The sequence below is a fragment of the Oncorhynchus gorbuscha genome, linkage group LG05 (genome assembly GCF_021184085.1).
Source record: "Oncorhynchus gorbuscha isolate QuinsamMale2020 ecotype Even-year linkage group LG05, OgorEven_v1.0, whole genome shotgun sequence".
NCBI classification, from domain to species: domain Eukaryota; kingdom Metazoa; phylum Chordata; class Actinopteri; order Salmoniformes; family Salmonidae; genus Oncorhynchus; species Oncorhynchus gorbuscha.
Genome location: NC_060177.1, coordinates 2,140,130 through 2,154,460, shown reverse-complemented (window position 1 = coordinate 2,154,460; position 14,331 = coordinate 2,140,130). Strand labels below are relative to the sequence as shown.

Genomic DNA, 14,331 nt, shown 5'->3' with positions numbered 1-14,331 from the left:
GAGATTAGCTAACCAGTAGCTGGGAGAGCCTCCTAGCCTCTAATAACTCAGCAGGGTTCATGTTGGGAGAGCTTCCTCCTAGCCTCTTAATAACTCAGCAGGGTTCATGTTGGGAGAGGAATTCCCTCACTAGCCTCTTAATAACTCAGCAGGGTTCATGTTGGGAAAGGAATTCCTCCTAGCCTCTTAATAACTCAGCAGGGTTCATGTTGGGAGAGGAATTCCCTCCTAGCCTCTTAATAACTCAGCAGGGTTCATGTTAGTTGCACTATGTCCATGTGTCTGTTTACTGGTTTGGGGGGATTGAACACACTGACACAATCCTTCTCACAGTTAGAATACCTCCCAAATGGAACCCTATTCCCTATACAGTGCACTACTTTAGACCAGAGCCCTATGGCACCCTATTCCCTATATATAGTGCACTACTTTAGACCAGAGCCCTATGGCACCCTATTCCCTATATACAGTGCACTACTTTAGACCAGAGCCCTATGGCACCCTATTCCCTATATATAGTGCACTACTTTAGACCAGAGCCCTATGGCACCCTATTCTCTATATATAGTGCACTACTTTAGACCAGAGCCCTATGGCACCCTATTCTCTATATATAGTGCACTACTTTAGACCACGACCCATAGGGTTAGGGTGCCATAGGGATGCAGTTCCAGGTCTTCTCACACAGAGCCCTCCTCACACGGAGCCCTTCTCACACTGAGCCCTTCTCACACGGAGCCCTTCTCACACGGGGCCCTTCTCACACGGGGCCCTTCTCACACGGAGCCCTTCTCACACGGAGCCCTTCTCACACGGAGCCCTTCTCACACGGAGCCCTCCTCACACGGAGCCCTTCTCACACGGAGCCCTTCTCACACGGGGCCCTTCTCACACGGAGCCCTTCTCACACGGAGCCCTTCTCACTTTGGTCATTCCTGATTTAGGAGATTCCTATCATTCTTTCCGACCACTAGTGACTGGTTAGAGATTACCTAGGACAGGGTTAGTCAAGAAAATCTATCTCAGTTTATGGTGTCATTTAGGTTCTTAGAGATTACCCAGGATAGGGTTAATCTGGTAATCTATCTCAGTTTATGGTGTCATTTAGGTTCTTAGAGATTACCCAGGTCAGATCAGGTAATGTGTGTCTCCTCACCCAGTGTAGCCTGTGTGTGTGTGTCCTCACCCAGTGTAGCCTGTGTGTGTGTCCCTCACCCAGTGTAGCCTGTGTCTGTGTGTCTCCTCACCCAGTGTAGCCTGTGTCTCCTCACCCAGTGTAGCCTGTGTGTGTGTCTCCTCACCCAGTGTAGCCTGTGTGTGTGTCTCCTCACCCAGTGTAGCCTGTGTGTGTGTCTCCTCACCCAGTGTAGCCTGTGTGTGTGTGTGTGTCTCTCCTCACCCAGTGTAGCCTGTGTGTGTGTCTCCTCACCCAGTGTAGCCTGTGTGTGTGTCTCCTCACCCAGTGTAGCCTGTGTGTGTGTCTCTCTCACCCAGTGTAGCCTGTGTGTGTGTCTCCTCACCCAGTGTAGCCTGTGTGTGTGTCTCCTCACCCAGTGTAGCCTGTGTGTGTGTCTCCTCACCCAGTGTAGCCTGTGTGTGTGTGTCCTGTGTGTGTCTCCTCACCCAGTGTACTGCCTGTGTGTGTGTGTCTCCCTCACCCAGTGTAGCCTGTGTGTGTCTCTCCTCACCCAGTGTAGCCTGTGTGTGTGTGTGGTGACTCCTCACCCAGTGTAGCCTGTGTGTGTGTGTTTCCTCACCCAGTGTAGCCTGTGTGTGTTTTGTCTCCTCACCCAGTGTAGCCTGTGTCTGTGTGTCTCCTCACCCAGTGTAGCCTGTGTGTGTAATAAATTATGTCTCCTCACCCAGTGTAGCCTGTGTGTGTCTGTCTCCTCACCCAGTGTAGTGTGTGTGTGTGTCTCCTCACCCAGTGTAGCCTGTGTGTTTATGTCTCCTCACCCAGTGTAGCCTGTGTGTGTGTGTCTCCTCACCCAGTGTAGCCTGTGTGATGTCTGTCTCCTCACCCAGTGTAGCCTGTGTGTGTGTGTCTCCTCACCCAGTGTAGCCTGTGTGTGTGTGTCTCCTCACCCAGTGTAGCCTGTGTGTGTGTCTGTCTCCTCACCCAGTGTAGCCTGTGTGTGTGTCCTCACCCAGTGTAGCCTGTGTGTGTGTGTCTCCTCACCCAGTGTAGCCTGTGTGTGTGTGTCTCCTCACCCAGTGTAGCCTGTGTGTGTGTCTCCTCACCCAGTGTAGCCTGTGTGTGTGTCTCCTCACCCAGTGTAGCCTGTGTGTGTGTGTCCTCACCCAGTGTAGCCTGTGTGTGTGTCTCCTCACCCAGTGTAGCCTGTGTGTGTGTCCTCACCCAGTGTAGCCTGTGTGTGTGTCTGTCTCCTCACCCAGTGTAGCCTGTGTGTGTGTCTGTCTCCTCACCCAGTGTAGCCTGTGTGTGTGTCTCCTCACCCAGTGTAGCCTGTGTGTGTCTGTCTCCTCACCCAGTGTAGCCTGTGTGTGTGTCTCCTCACCCAGTGTAGCTAGCACCCCACAGGCGGCCCAGACACACAGACAAGGTCCTACAATCCCGTTTCCAGCACACTGCCTTAGGGGAGATGAAGATGCCGGAGCCGATCATGGTTCCTACGATCAGACAGATCCCACTCAAAAGGCCCACCTGCAGAGAGAGACAGGAAGTGGTTATGACTACTTCCTGTGAGGGTGATACAGGCGGTAGAACCTGCATTAAACCCCCGTCTCCTGTTGGGAGGCTTTGTGTATGTGAATGTTTTACCACTCAACCACGTGTCTTAATGTGTACATTTTGTTTTGTATTACCCCTGTCTACGTTAAATTTATGCAGTCGTCTGTTTATTTCCATTATTGCATTTTGTGTTATTGTTCAATATATATATATATATTATTTTTATGTAATAAAATATGTCCCGTGTCAACACTCAATCAATGTCTGACTGGCCCATGATAGTGTTTATAATTACAGTGTAGTGTGAGTTAGTGAGTGGTTAACTCAATGAGTCCCACTGTCAGGCCGTGTGATTTAGGACTTCTGGTTAACTCAATGAGTCCCACTGTCAGGCCGGTGTGATTTAGGACTTCTGGTTAACTCAATGAGTCCCACTGTCAGGCCGGCGTGATTTAGGACTTCTGGTTAACTCAATGAGTCCCACTGTCAGGCCGGTGTAATTTAGGACTTCTGGTTAACTCAATGAGTCCCACTGTCAGGCCGGTGTGATTTAGGACTTCTGGTTAACTCAATGAGTCCCACTGTCAGGCCGGCGTGATTTACAGAATCTATAGAGTCAGAATGACGCACACAAAGCGACAAAAAGGAGAAAATGTGACATATAACTGGAATATTCCTCAATAAACTACAGAAGGAAGCAGTAGTTCTGTTGGGAGGTACTGACCCTGGGTTCCTGAGAGCCTCACAGTGTAAACTACAGAAGGAAGCAGTAGTTCTACTGAGAGGTACTGACCCTGGGTTCCTGAGAGCCTCACAGTGTAAACTACAGAAGGAAGCAGTAGTTCTACTGAGAGGTACTGACCCTGGGTTCCTGAGAGCCTCACAGTGTAAACTACAGAAGGAAGCAGTAGTTCTACTGAGAGGTACTGACCCTGGGTTCCTGAGAGCCTCACAGTGTAAACTACAGAAGGAAGCAGTAGTTCTACTGAGAGGTACTGACCCTGGGTTCCTGAGAGCCTCACAGTGTAAACTACAGAAGGAAGCAGTAGTTCTACTGAGAGGTACTGACCCTGGGTTCCTGAGAGCCTCACAGTGTAAACTACAGAAGGAAGCAGTAGTTCTACTGAGAGGTACTGACCCTGGGTTCCTGAGAGCCTCACAGTGTAAACTACAGAAGGAAGCAGTAGTTCTACTGAGAGGTACTGACCCTGGGTTCCTGAGAGCCTCACAGTGTAAACTACAGAAGGAAGCAGTAGTTCTACTGAGAGGTACTGACCCTGGGTTCCTGAGAGCCTCACAGTGTAAACTACAGAAGGAAGCAGTAGTTCTACTGAGAGGTACTGACCCTGGGTTCCTGAGAGCCTCACAGTGTAAACTACAGAAGGAAGCAGTAGTTCTACTGAGAGGTACTGACCCTGGGTTCCTGAGAGCCTCACAGTGTAAACTACAGAAGGAAGCAGTAGTTCTACTGAGAGGTACTGACCCTGGGTTCCTGAGAGCCTCACAGTGTAAACTACAGAAGGAAGCAGTAGTTCTACTGAGAGGTACTGACCCTGGGTTCCTGAGAGCCTCACAGTGTAAACTACAGAAGGAAGCAGTAGTTCTACTGAGAGGTACTGACCCTGGGTTCCTGAGAGCCTCACAGTGTAAACTACAGAAGGAAGCAGTAGTTCTATTGAGAGGTACTGACCCTGGGTTCCTGAGAGCCTCACAGTGTAAACTACAGAAGGAAGCAGTAGTTCTATTGAGAGGTACTGACCCTGGGTTCTGAGAGCCTCACAGTGTAAACTACAGAAGGAAGCAGTAGTTCTATTGAGAGGTACTGACCTGGGTTCCTGAGAGCCTCACAGTGTAAACTACAGAAGGAAGCAGTAGTTCTATTGAGAGGTACTGACCCTTAAACAGCTTCCTAACATTCCTCAGTCAGTCAGCTACTGTTGTCAGAGTCACTCAGTAACCCTGTACACTGCAACAGGACTATACATTTACAGCTACCATACAAAGGCCTTGTACACAAGCCAGGAGGCTTGATGTTGGTCACTCGAGTAGCGTATGTACTTGTAGCAAGCGAGAATGGAACCAGAATGCCATGTCATACTTGGTCAGTTATCACATGAGTGGAACCAGAATGCCATGTCATACTTGGTCAGTTATCACATGAGTGGAACCAGAATGCCATGTCATACTTGGTCAGTTATCACATGAGTGGAACCAGAATGCCATGTCATACTTGGTCAGTTATCACATGAGTGGAACCAGAATGCCATGTCATACTTGGTCAGTTATCACATGAGTGGAACCAGAATGCCATGTCATACTTGGTCAGTTATCACATGAGTGGAACCAGAATGCCATGTCATACTTGGTCAGTTATCACATGAGTGGAACCAGAATGCATCGTCATACTTGGTCAGTTATCACATGAGTGGAACCAGAATGCCATGTCATACTTGGTCAGTTATCACATGAGTGGAACCAGAATGCCATGTCATACTTGGTCAGTTATCACATGAGTGGAACCAGAATGCCATGTCATACTTGGTCAGTTATCACATGAGTGGAACCAGAATGCCATGTCATACTTGGTCAGTTATCACATGAGTGGAACCAGAATGCCATGTCATACTTGGTCAGTTATCACATGAGTGGAACCAGAATGCATCGTCATACTTGGTCGTCATACTTCATTTGTGGTATTGTTATAAATAATAATAATAATATATGCCATTTATATTTGAAGAGCAAAATACTGGTTTTTACTTCACGTCCAAAGATTTATCAAACAGACAATTGGGATACATGTTTTTGGTAAAGGTCCCAGATTGATCTAGTCTGGTTTATTATTGATCTAGTCTGGTTTATTATTGATCTAGTCTGGTTTATTATTGATCTAGTCTGGTTTAGTATTATCTGATATGGTAAAGGTCCCAGATTGATCTAGTCTGGTTTATTATTGATCTAGTCTGGTTTAGTATTATCTGATATGGTAAAGGTCCCAGATTGATCTAGTCTGGTTTATTATTGATCTAGTCTGGTTTATTATTGATCTAGTCTGGTTTATTATTGATCTAGTCTGGTTTATTATTGATCTAGTCTGGTTTAGTATTATCTGATATGGTAAAGGTCCCAGATTGATCTAGTCTGGTTTATTATTGATCTAGTCTGGTTTAGTATTATCTGAGGTGGTAAAGGTCCCAGATTGATCTAGTCTGGTTTATTATTGATCTAGTCTGGTTTATTATTGATCTAGTCTGGTTTATTATTGATCTATTCTGGTTTATTATTGATCTAGTCTGGTTTATTATTGATCTAGTCTAGTTTATTATTGATCTAGTCTGGTTTATTATCTGAGGTGGTAAAGGTCCCAGATTGATCTAGTCTGGTTTATTATTGATCTAGTCTGGTTTATTATTGATCTAGTCTGGTTTATTATTGATCTAGTCTGGTTTATTATTATCTGAGGTGGTAAAGGTCCCTGATTGATCTAGTCTGGTTTATTATTGATCTAGTCTGGTTTATTATTGATCTAGTCTGGTTTATTATTGATCTAGTCTGGTTTATTATTGATCTAGTCTGGTTTATTATTATCTGATATGGTAAAGGTCCCAGATTGATCTAGTCTGGTTTATTATTGATCTAGTCTGGTTTATTATTGATCTAGTCTGGTTTATTATTGATCTAGTCTGGTTTATTATTATCTGAGGTGGTAAAGGTCCCAGATTGATCTAGTCTGGTTTATTATTGATCTAGTCTGGTTTATTATTGATCTAGTCTGGTTTATTATTGATCTAGTCTGGTTTAATATTATCTGAGGTGGTAAAGGTCCCAGATGGATCTAGTCTGGTTTATTATTGATCTAGTCTGGTTTATTATTGATCTAGTCTGGTTTATTATTGATCTAGTCTGGTTTAGTATTATCTGATATGGTAAAGGTCCCAGATTGATTAGTCTGGTTTAGTATTATCTGAGGTGGTAAAGGTCCCAGATTGATCTAGTCTGGTGTAGTATGATCTGATGTGGTAAAAGGTCCCAGATTGATCTAGTCTGGTTTATTATTGATCTAGTCTGGTGTATTATTGATCTAGTCTGGTTTATTATTGATCTAGTCTGGTTTATTATTGATCTAGTCTGGTTTAGTATTATCTGATATGGTAAAGGTCCCAGATTGATCTAGTCTGGTTTATTATTGATCTAGTCTGGTTTATTATTATCTGATATGGTAAAGGTCCCAGATTGATCTAGTCTGGTTTATTATTGATCTAGTCTGGTTTATTATTGATCTAGTCTGGTTTATCATTATCTGAGGTGGTAAAGGTCCCATATTGATCTAGTCTGGTTTATTATTGATCTAGTCTGGTTTATTATTGATCTAGTCTGGTTTATTATTGATCTAGTCTGGTTTATTATTGATCTAGTCTGGTTTATTATTATCTGAGGTGGTAAAGGTCCCAGATTGATCTAGTCTGGTTTATTATTGATCTAGTCTGGTTTATTATTGATCTAGTCTGGTTTATTATTGATCTAGTCTGGTTTAATATTATCTGAGGTGGTAAAGGTCCCAGATGGATCTAGTCTGGTTTATTATTGATCTAGTCTGGTTTATTATTGATCTAGTCTGGTTTATTATTGATCTAGTCTGGTTTAGTATTATCTGATATGGTAAAGGTCCCAGATTGATTAGTCTGGTTTATTATTATCTGAGGTGGTTTAGATTGATCTAGTCTGGTTATGATCTGATGTGGTAAAAGGTCCCAGATTGATCTAGTCTGGTTTATTATTGATCTAGTCTGGTTTATTATTGATCTAGTCTGGTTTAGTATTATCTGATATGGTAAAGGTCCCAGATTGATCTAGTCTGGTTTATTATTGATCTAGTCTGGTTTAGTATTATCTGATATGGTAAAGGTCCCAGATTGATCTAGTCTGGTTTATTATTGATCTAGTCTGGTTTATTATTGATCTAGTCTGGTTTATCATTATCTGATGTGGTAAAGGTCCCATATTGATCTAGTCTGGTTTATTATTGATCTAGTCTGGTTTATTATTGATCTAGTCTGGTTTATTATTGATCTAGTCTGGTTTATTATTGATCTAGTCTGGTTTAGTATTATCTGAGGTGGTAAAAGGTCCCAGATTGATCTAGTCTGGTGTAGTATGATCTGATGTGGTAAAAGGTCCCAGATTGATCTAGTCTGGTGTAGTATGATCTGATGTGGTAAAAGGTCCCAGATTGATCTAGTCTGGTGTAGTATGATCTGATGTGGTAAAAGGTCCCAGATTGCTGTTCTGACAGGAATCATTTTGACAGAGAGAGCCAGTGAGACAGAGTCTGCGTATGAAATGGCACCCTGTTTTCTACACAGGGATTAGGGTTCCACTTGGGACACACTGGGATCAGTGAGTTCAGTGAGTGTGGAACAGACTACAGCAGGGTTAAAAGGGGGGGGGGGGGGTAGAGGTTGGTACCGGCTGACACTGTAGTTAAAGCTGTCTGCTCTGGGCTGGCTGGCTGGCTGGCTGGCTGGCTGGCTGGCTGGCTGGCGGATTACAGTAATGATCGTGAGAGCCATTGGAGATCCTATGCTGTGAAACTCCACTCAGGCTCCCTCTCTGTCAGACACACACATTAGGGTGACCACATAAACATACATTACAATGTTGAAGCTCATTTACTGCATTTCTATACGATTTAAAATCTCTAAAATGCTATTTGGACAAACAGCAAACAAGCAAAAATATCCCCGGCCATTATCACCTTGGCTACTGTAGGTTCCTTCACCTCAGTCCATCTACAAACACACAGCCTGTTAGCTATACAATCTACCCACCTCAGTCCATCTATAAACACACAGCCTGTTAGTTATACAATCTACCTACCTCAGTCCATCAACAAACACACAGCCTGTTAGTTATACAATCTACCTACCTCAGTCCATCTATAAACACACAGCCTGTTAACTATACAATCTACCTACCTCAGTCCATCTATAAACACACAGCCTGTTAACTATACAATCTACCTACCTCAGTCCATCAACAAACACACAGCCTGTTAGTTATACAATCTACCCACCTCAGTCCATCTACAAACACACAGCCTGTTAACTATACAATCTACCTACCTCAGTCCATCTACAAACACACAGCCTGTTAACTATACAATCTACCTACCTCAGTCCATCTACAAACACACAGCCTGTTAGCTATACAATCTACCTACCTCAGTCCATCTACAAACACACAGCCTGTTAGTTATACAATCTAGCTACCTCAGTCCATCTACAAACACACAGCCTGTTAGCTATACAATCTACCCACCTCAGTCCATCTACAAACACACAGCCTGTTAGCTATACAATCTACCTACCTCAGTCCATCTACAAACACACAGCCTGTTAGTTATACAATCTACCTACCTACCTCAGTCCATCTACAAACACACAGCCTGTTAGTTATACAATCTACCCACCTCAGTCCATCTACAAACACACAGCCTGTTAACTATACAATCTACCTACCTCAGTCCATCTACAAACACACAGCCTGTTAGCTATACAATCTACCCACCTCAGTCCATCTACAAACACACAGCCTGTTAGCTATACAATCTACCCACCTCAGTCCATCTACAAACACACAGCCTGTTAGCTATACAATCTACCCACCTCAGTCCATCTACAAACACACAGCCTGTTAACTATACAATCTACCCACCTCAGTCCATCTACAAACACACAGCCTGTTAGTTATACAATCTACCCACCTCAGTCCATCTACAAACACACAGCCTGTTAACTATACAATCTACCCACCTCAGTCCATCTACAAACACACAGCCTGTTAACTATACAATCTACCCACCTCAGTCCATCTACAAACACACAGCCTGTTAACTATACAATCTACCTACCTCAGTCCATCTACAAACACACAGCCTGTTAACTATACAATCTACCCACCTCAGTCCATCTACAAACACACAGCCTGTTAACTATACAATCTACCCACCTCAGTCCATCTACAAACACACAGCCTGTTAACTATACAATCTACCCACCTCAGTCCATCTACAAACACACAGCCTGTTAACTATACAATATACCCACCTCAGTCCATCTACAAGCACACAGCCTGTTAACTATACAATCTACCCACCTCAGTCCATCTACAAGCACACAGCCTGTTAACTATACAATCTACCTACCTCAGTCCATCTACAAACACACAGCCTGTTAACTATACAATCTACCCACCTCAGTCCATCTACAAACACACAGCCTGTTAGTTATACAATCTACCCACCTCAGTCCATCTACAAACACACAGCCTGTTAGTTATACAATCTACCCACCTCAGTCCATCTACAAGCACACAGCCTGTTAACTATACAATCTACCTACCTCAGTCCATCTACAAGCACACAGCCTGTTAACTATACAATCTACCCACCTCAGTCCATCTACAAACACACAGCCTGTTAACTATACAATCTAGCTACCTCAGTCCATCTACAAACACACAGCCTGTTAACTATACAATCTACCCACCTCAGTCCATCTACAAACACACAGCCTGTTAACTATACAATCTACCCACCTCAGTCCATCTACAAACACACAGCCTGTTAACTATACAATCTACCTACCTCAGTCCATCTACAAACACACAGCCTGTTAACTATACAATCTAGCTACCTCAGTCCATCTACAAACACACAGCCTGTTAACTATACAATCTGTTCCACCTCAGTCCATCTACAAACACACAGCCTGTTAACTATACAATCTACCCACCTCAGTCCATCTACAAACACACAGCCTGTTAACTATACAATCTACCCACCTCAGTCCATCTACAAACACACAGCCTGTTAGTTATACAATCTACCCACCTCAGTCCATCTACAAACACACAGCCTGTTAACTATACAATCTACCCACCTCAGTCCATCTACAAACACACAGCCTGTTAACTATACAATCTACCTACCTGTAGGTTCATTCACATGGCCTATTAGTTATACAATGACCCCAGCCATTATCATTTATTATCATCTGGTCTATTATCATTTGATTTGTAAATGATGTCTGAGTGTTGGAGTGTGCCCTGGCTATCCGTATATTTATAACAATGAAGCTATCTAGTTTGCTTAATATAAATCATTTGAAAAAAAATATACTTTCACTTTTGATCTTAAAGTATATTTTAGAAATTACATTTACTTTTGATACTTAAGTACATTTAAAACTAAATAGTTTTATTTAAGTAGTATTTTACTTGAGTCATTTTCTATGAAGGTATCTTTACTTTTTATGACATTTGGGAACTTTTTCCGACCACTAAAGTTATTATGAGAACTTCTGAGTAACGTGTGTTTTTGCTCCTGCTGAGGTAGACTCCGTTTAACATCAGCTTCATCCTTCATCCTTCTAGCTGACTCAGTAATACCAGCCAGAGCCCTTCAACGTTGCTGCACTAGAAGTCTCTGCCGGCCACCTGACTGGCTGACACGTCTATTTACCAGTTGTGCATCTCCCTCCGAGAGTCACTTTTTGTCTGTTTGGGGGATGTCTGTAGACACGGCATGAGCAGTGGGACGGTTTTAAAATGGTCTTTTGTCCAGGCATTACACACACACACACACACACACACACACACACACACACACACACACACACACACACACACACACACACACACACACACACACACACACACACACACACACACACACACACACACACACACACACACACACACACACACACACACACACACACACACACACACACGTAGAGAGAGAGACAGACTAACACACATACTGTCCTCTACATTACTCACATCCTTCTGTAGCACGGTAGCCTTCACGTCTTCCTCAGCAGGCTTGGAGTGGGAGGCAGACATATTGGAGGTTGGGTCGGGGGCGGGGCCTCCATTAAACATGTCCTTCCTCTTCCTCACACTGCCCTCGTCCATGTCACCCTGCTCACACACACACACACACACACACACACACACACACACACACACACACACACACACACACACACACACACACACACACACACACACACACACACACACACACACACACACACACACACACACACACACACACAAGAGGACAATGTAAAGATGACAGAGTCAGTTCTCTTCCTGGTCTCCTCAATTCACCGTCATTCAAAGACTCAATCATGGACACAAACTGACGGTTAATGGCTGCTTCGCATGATGTATTGTTGTGTCTACCATCTTGCCCTTTGTGCTGTAGTCTGTGCCCAATGTTTGTACCATGTTTTGTGCTGCTACCATGTTGTGTTGCTGCCATGCTGTGTTGTTACCATGCTGTGTTGCTGCCATGTTGTGTTGTTACCATGTTGTGTTGTTACCATGCTGTGTTGTTACCTTGCTGTGTTGCTGCCATGTTGTGTTGTTACCATGTTGTGTTGTTACCATGTTGTGTTGCTGCCATGTTGTGTTGTTACCATGTTGTGTTGTTGCCATGTTGTGTTGCTGCCATGTTGTGTTGCTACCATGTTGTGTTGCTGCCATGTTGTGTTGTTACCATGCTGTGTTGCTGCCATGTTGTGTTGCTACCATGTTGTGTTGTTACCATGTTGTGTTGCTACCATGTTGTGTTGCTGCCATGTTGTGTTGCTGCCATGTTGTGTTGTTACCATGTTGTGTTGTTACCATGTTGTGTTGTTACCATGCTGTGTTGTTACCATGTTGTGTTGCTGCCATGCTGTGTTACTGCCATGTTGTGCTGCTACCATGTTGTGTTGTTACCATGCTGTGTTGCTGCCATGTTGTGTTGTTACCATGCTGTGTTGCTACCATGTTGTGCTGCTACCATGTTGTGTTGCTGCCATGTTGTGTTGTTACCATGCTGTGTTGCTACCATGTTGTGCTGCTACCATGTTGTGTTGTTACCATGCTGTGTTGCTACCATGTTGTGTTGCTACCATGCTGTGTTGTTACCATGCTGTGTTGCTGCCATGTTGTGTTGCTACCATGCTGTGTTGTTACCATGCTGTGTTGCTGCCATGTTGTGTTGTTACCATGCTGTGTTGCTGCCATGTTGTGTTGCTACCATGCTGCGTTGTTACCATGCTGTGTTGCTGCCATGTTGTGTTGTTACCATGCTGTGTTGCTACCATGTTGTGTTGTTACCATGCTGTGTTGCTACCATGTTGTGCTGCTACCATGTTGTGTTGCTGCCATGTTGTGTTGTTACCATGCTGTGTTGCTACCATGTTGTGCTGCTACCATGTTGTGTTGTTACCATGCTGTGTTGCTACCATGTTGTGTTGCTACCATGCTGTGTTGTTACCATGCTGTGTTGCTGCCATGTTGTGTTGCTACCATGCTGTGGTGTTACCATGCTGTGTTGCTGCCATGTTGTGTTGTTACCATGCTGTGTTGCTGCCATGTTGTGTTGCTACCATGCTGTGTTGTTACCATGCTGTGTTGCTGCCATGTTGTGTTGTTACCATGCTGTGTTGCTACCATGTTGTGTTGTTACCATGTTGTGTTGCTACCATGTTGTGTTGCTGCCATGTTGTGTTGCTGGCATGTTGTGTTGTTACCATGCTGTGTTGCTTAGGTCTCTCTTTATGTACTGTGATGTACAGTACCAGTCAAAAGTTTGGTCACACCAACAACTTATTCAAGGGAGTTTTTATTTTTTACTATTTTCTACATTTGTAGAATAATTGTGAAGACATGGTCCTTCTGTAGCTCAGTTGGTAGAGCATGGCGCTTGTAACGCCAGGGTAGTGGGTTCGATCCCCGGGACCACCCATACGTAGAATGTATGCACACATGACTGTAAGTCGCTTTGGATAAAAGCGTCTGCTAAATGGCATATATCAAAACTATGGAATAACTCGTATGGAATCATGTGGTAACCAGAAAAGTGTAAAACAAGTGAAAATCTATTTTATATTTGAGATTCTTCAAAATAGCCACCCTTTGCCTTTACAGCTACTCTCTTGGCATTCTATCAACCAGCTTTATTTGGAAAGCTTTTCAGACCGTCTTGAATGAGTTCCCACATATGCTGAGCACTTATTGGCTGCTTTTCTTTCACTCTTCTTTTTCATCACTCATCCCAAACCATCTCAATTGGGTTGAGGTCAGGTGATTGTGGAGGCCATGTCATCTGATGCAGCAATCCATCCCTCCCCTTCTTGGTCAAATAGCCCTTACACAGCCTGGAGGTGTGTTGGGTCATTGTCCTGTTGAAAAACACCATTAAGTGCAAACCAGATGGGATGGCATTTCACTGCAGAATGCTGTGGTAGCCATGCTGGTTAAGTGTGCCTTGAATTCTAAATAAATCACTGACAGCGTCACCAGCAAAGCACCGCCACACCATCACACCACCTCCTCCATGCTTCACGGTGGGAACCACACATGCAGAGATCATCCGTTCACCTACTCTGCGTCTCACAAAGACATGGTGGTGGGAACCAAACATTTCAAATTTGGACTCATCAGACCAAAGGACAGATTTCCACCTGTTTAATGTCCATAACTCGTGTTTCTTGACCCAAGCAAGTCTCTTCTTTTTATTGGTGTCCTTTAGTAGTGGTTTCTTTGTAGCAATTCAACCATGAAGGTTTGATTCACCCATT

General features: G+C 43.8%; 1 long non-coding RNA gene across 1 annotated transcript in view; it reads right to left on the bottom strand.

Annotated features, from left to right (window-relative positions):
• Nucleotides 1–2,587: 2,587 nt before the first annotated feature.
• Nucleotides 2,588–14,331, bottom strand: part of LOC124034986 — a 28,061-nt gene continuing 16,317 nt past the window's right edge. Inside the window, exons 3-4 of the long non-coding RNA XR_006838663.1 lie at nt 11,534–11,674; nt 2,588–2,665 (exon numbers count right to left, since the gene is read on the bottom strand). This is a non-coding gene — a long non-coding RNA (uncharacterized LOC124034986). The remainder of the gene's footprint in view (nt 2,666–11,533; nt 11,675–14,331) is intronic.